Here is a 5,037-nt window from a genome sequence, read left to right as displayed (position 1 = left end):
GTGAGTATCTCCCAGTGACAGATACAGTATGAGTGGTAGCAGGTAGCAGTGCCTTGCATGGGCTCCCTGATGTTTTTCTTTAAGTCTCCAGGAGGCTCCAGTACACACTTAATCAAAATGTGATTATAGGTCTGATTTTCATGTCTTTAAACATTTCATAGGTTTTGTCCAATTTCTTGTACTATAGTAACCTAAGTATTTACTTATTATACATGTTGTTGTTTTTTTTTTTTTGTACAATGTAACCCCTTTAATGCCAGGGGATTTGCAGCACATTACGAACCTTAAAAAGTTGCTCTAAGGCAGAATTAAAGGTGTGACTTTTCTACTATGCCTTATTCTTGAATTCATGTATTGTAACCTCTTCATTGCCAGAGTGGACTGCAGTTCTCACGAGTTAATTTAAACTGTCTCACAAAGTTAAAGACAATGAAGATCACTTTTCACATTTCTAAGGGTCTGGCAAGATACAGTAGGCACAAAATATTGTTTATAAGGACTATTGCAACAAGTCCATAAGTCCTTATAAATGTTCTGTAGATCCAACATTGTTCATGCAGTAATATCAAAAAAGAAATTAGATACAGATAGTAATAACCCACTGAAACATTTAGTTACCATGAAAACATCCCAAGCTTACATATATTTTCAGTGCTCATACAGTACTTGTCTGATTATTTATTTATTTTAGGACAGGCAACTACCAAGCTAAGGGCACAGCCAATCACACTGCAGAACTTCCCTGTAACTTTAAAATAACCCTGTTATGGGGTTAATTCAATACATTCTACTTACTTCTGAATATATTGTATCACCCCTTTGTGCCATTTCCCTCTTTGTAAGTGTAACTTGTAAGAATAATTTCTCTATGTGGCTTTGTTTCTACTTTTCACCCCCCTTCTAGGTTTCTAGGGTATTCACCCTCTGCACTTTGTACCCCCATGCTGGAGTATGCATCACATCACTATATTGTCATTGTGTACTTTTTGATTGCAGTGACTATAAGCTCCTTGCCCCCTGCTCTTTGTCATTGAAACTAATTTATCACAAGTCAGTACAGTTTGGGATACTTGCCAGTATGACCTAGATTTTCTAAAGTAAGGGGGGGCATTCTGTACAATAATTACTGTCAACCTTAGATATTAGTTTCGGATGAGCTTTTCACTTCCAGCAGTAATAAGTGCTTATGGAGCTCACTACTACAGCATATTATTAAATGAGATCAGTTTTAAAAAAAGTGTGCTTTGTGATATGCTTGGTTAATGTATAAAAAAGCAAGAGGCTTCCTTGTGGGTTATGCTTTACTATACATGGTAACATGACCCTTCCTCTGGAAGCTGAGGAAGGGTCATGCCTGATCCAAAATGTTGTCCTTCTGTTCTCCTTGGTAAAGGAGCATGAAAAACTAATTTTGGTGATCTTATCTTTCGTGAGTACAGTTTCCTGTGTGCTATCCCATGCAATCTTTGTACTTATACTTTGTACTTATATTGTGAATAAAGATATACATACATACATACATACATACATACATACATACATACATACATACAAGTTGCAAGTAACCTGGAGAAATATATGGAAAATACTTTGTTGTCTAACTTTTTTTTAATCAATGCTCAATAACATCATAAAGGAAGGACAATTTGGAAAATGTTTCCCCATTTGATGCTGGTTTTTTTTACACTTGCTGTTTATCAGGGCAATGTTCCACATACGTGTCTCCCCTAAAGAGGATACTTAACCAAAAGCCATATATTAAAAGACAGCCAAATAAAAACATTCCACTTTAACATCTTTTTTTGACAGAAATATTTAAGACAAAGCTCAGTCCTTATGGGCTACCAACTGGTCAGGTTTAAAAGATGTATCTAATGAATACACAAGAGGGCATGAAATAGCATTCTGCATTCAATTATGCTCATTTACAAGATGCCTTGCTACCTTATTTTTATGCCCTGCCCGCATGCAGTACTCATTCTCCAGCCCTTAGATGCCTTTGTAGAAAGTGCCTCTCCAAACTAATGTTCTGAAATCTAGGATGGTGTAAAAAGCAGTAGACAGATACCCCCAAGCGAAAGTAGTACACTACTTACAAACTTATTGTGGTAAATTTCATAGCAGGTTTATTTAGGACAAAAAGAAGAAGCAGAGACAAAGTTTCAGGTCCTATCTGGACCTTTCTTCAGATAGGACCTGAAACATTGTCTCTGCTTCCGCTATTTGTCCCATTTGTCCCAAATAAACCTGCTATGAAACTTAAAATAAGAAGGTTGCATGTAGTGTATTACTTTTGCTTGGGGATATCTGTCTATTGCTTTTTATATGTGACTTGTGTTGGCTACACAGACAGTTCTTGTCCCCTATTTTTCTCCATTTTTTCTTTGAAAATCTAGGAGAGGAAACTGATGACACAGGTTCATTGTTTCATTGTGTTTTATTTAATAATTTGCTTCATTAAGCAAAGAAATTAACTAAAAAGTTGCAAGTGTCATTTTTTTTTTCAGAAATCAAAAAAGGTTGGGGGAAAAAAACTGGAAGATCGTAATTTTTTTAAATATGTTCTAGCAAACCAATCATCTTAGCTCTAATTATCACTAAAGCAACTTGCATAAATATGTATTGCTCTGGAAACCAGGCCTTCTGGTTGCCCTTGAAAAAAAATATACCCCTAGGTGGGAAACAGAAGGTCTCCGGAGCTGAACCACGTTATTTTCAGTTTTGAAGACACCCCTGCTTCCAAAGATTCTTACCTATGTAGGTGCTGCTGGTTCTTCATGGAGGTTTAAATCCCCTACACGACTTCGGGCTAATAGGAAGCCATGATGGATGACGTTGTGGCCTATTAGCTCCCATGCAGCGAGAGATTTAAGCCTCCATTTTGTTCACCCAGCGGGGGAATTCTCCTGGCAGCACCAAATACTTATGTGTATATCCATGTATCCCACACAGTATCAGGTTTTTACAGTTATAAAACTTTGCTCGTGGAACTCAATCTGCATCAGGCAAGCACTACCATAGGAGAATTAATACAACTAATACAAGACTAGTTTAGTTCATCTAACGTGTACCTCCTAACAATACTAAAATGTCCGAGATATGTTACAACTGGGATATATATAAAAAAAAACACTAATTTTTAAACTGATGTTTCTAAAGCAGCAATATTCCTTTCCTTTTTTTCTTCTTTTTGTATGTACAGCATGTGACAATGTATAATACTAAATTCTTACTTAAGCTGCAATTGTTTGGTGTTCCTGTTATAAATCTGTCAAAATACTGATTGTGTGCCTAACATAATGTCCGCCTTTCAGTTTCAATCTATCCTTCAGTCAGTGTACTCAGCAGCTACAATGTAGTATCCTGATATTATTAAGGTAACATTTTCTATTGTTACAGTTTAGAGCTCAAACTGCTGGGAACATTGGCAACAAATTATCACAAACATGAACATTTTGCAAAGATATTGCACTGCTGTAGAAGTGGGCTAAAACCTGCTATAGAAATCAAAGGATACTTTAAAACTCATTAAAAATGGCATTAAAAAAACGGTCACTATTATCTAATACTACAGAACTGATTAAAAATGTATAAGATTTCACATTTTGCTGCTTTAGATGGAGTTTGTAAAGATGGGGTCGGGAGGATATGGACTTTCCCTAGCAGCTTTACTGTGTGTGATATCAGTGTGGTGAAGACAACTTTCATCACAACTTTTTGTTGTAGTAATTGTTCTTCAGAAACACCGGCACCACTATCTTATAACCAGCAGCCTTTATGTGCAGTGGGTAGTTGCCTTCACTCTCCTAACATTTTAGATGGAACAGTGTGACAACCAGAAGTGACATTGAGACACTATAATGTGTAATATTATCTTTATTCATTGATATCGGCGAAATTATTTTCATGACATGTATATTATGACAGTATAGATGGTGTCTTTTGAGGGTTCATAAGAAGACAACTTTTGAAGGCCCTTTTTCATACCTGACCCTACCCCTGCATCCATTATTTACAGAAATCACACACTATTTTTTATTATACCCATCCACAAAAATGAATTGAATGTACAAATAGAAAAGGGCCATTCCTTCTAAAATCAAAGTGAACTAATGTCAGTGGCATGTTTATGGTTTTACATCTGGGTAAATGGCTAATGCATTTTTTTGCCCAATATGCCATCTATGCGTATTTTTAAACAGTTTATAAAATTATGGTAAGATTGTGATCTGAGAATTAGGAGGGGTTGGATTTCCTCTGGCTACTGTACTTCCTTTTGTCGAATCACTGTATGTTCGGGAAGTGCTTGTACCTTCTCTTTCACTCCCCTTATATTTATTGGCTCTCTGATAAGTACAGGGTGGGATAAGGGTAAAGAATATACTTGAAAAACATGCACTTTCTCTTTCAGAGGCCCCTAAAATATGCAATTTGTGAATGATTTCTTTAACAAATTAAAGCAGCCAAGTATTGGCTATTTTGCATTGTAAGATTTGTTTAGGGAAGCCAATTATTATTGTTAAATTCATTACAAAGGTGGATTTCTTTACGGCTATGTGGAATAGCACTTGTATGTCTTTGTTATGCTAGAAGTATGTCTTAGTAAGGAATACGTAGACCACAAAACGTAGACCACAAAAAGAGCTTGGCTTACAAATTGCCTTTTCATCCTGATCATGTATTTAATTGGGAAAGCAGTTGCTAAAGCATAATTGTAATGACAAAACAAGTACTTAAAGTCAGGCATGATCATCAAAACTGCTGCATTCATTCCTCAGGTGGGTTCAACGCCCCAGCTTGCTTATAATGGAAGCAATAGGTATTGCATATTTTGTGATATCTGATATTGTGCTTTCACAGGTACAGTAGGCTTTGGGGCCTAATTTTGCAGAGCCTGTAAAAATATCTTTAAAATGCAGTCCCCAATGCTAGGCAAAAAATAACATTTTGTAAACAATGTAACAATCTAAATTGCATCCTTAAAGTAATATAACCATGCAAAAAGTGAAGATTTTTCTACGTGGAAATGATTTACAA

At 36.0% G+C, this 5,037-nt stretch overlaps 1 protein-coding gene across 3 annotated transcripts in view; it reads left to right on the top strand.

The window, feature by feature from the left end:
- Positions 1–5,037, top strand: part of LURAP1L (leucine rich adaptor protein 1 like) — a 29,306-nt gene that overhangs the window by 832 nt on the left and 23,437 nt on the right. The gene's annotated exons all lie outside the window — the stretch shown is intronic.

This window comes from Ascaphus truei, chromosome 1 (assembly GCF_040206685.1).
Source record: "Ascaphus truei isolate aAscTru1 chromosome 1, aAscTru1.hap1, whole genome shotgun sequence".
NCBI lineage: Eukaryota > Metazoa > Chordata > Amphibia > Anura > Ascaphidae > Ascaphus > Ascaphus truei.
This window is presented reverse-complemented; position numbering and strand designations above follow the sequence as displayed.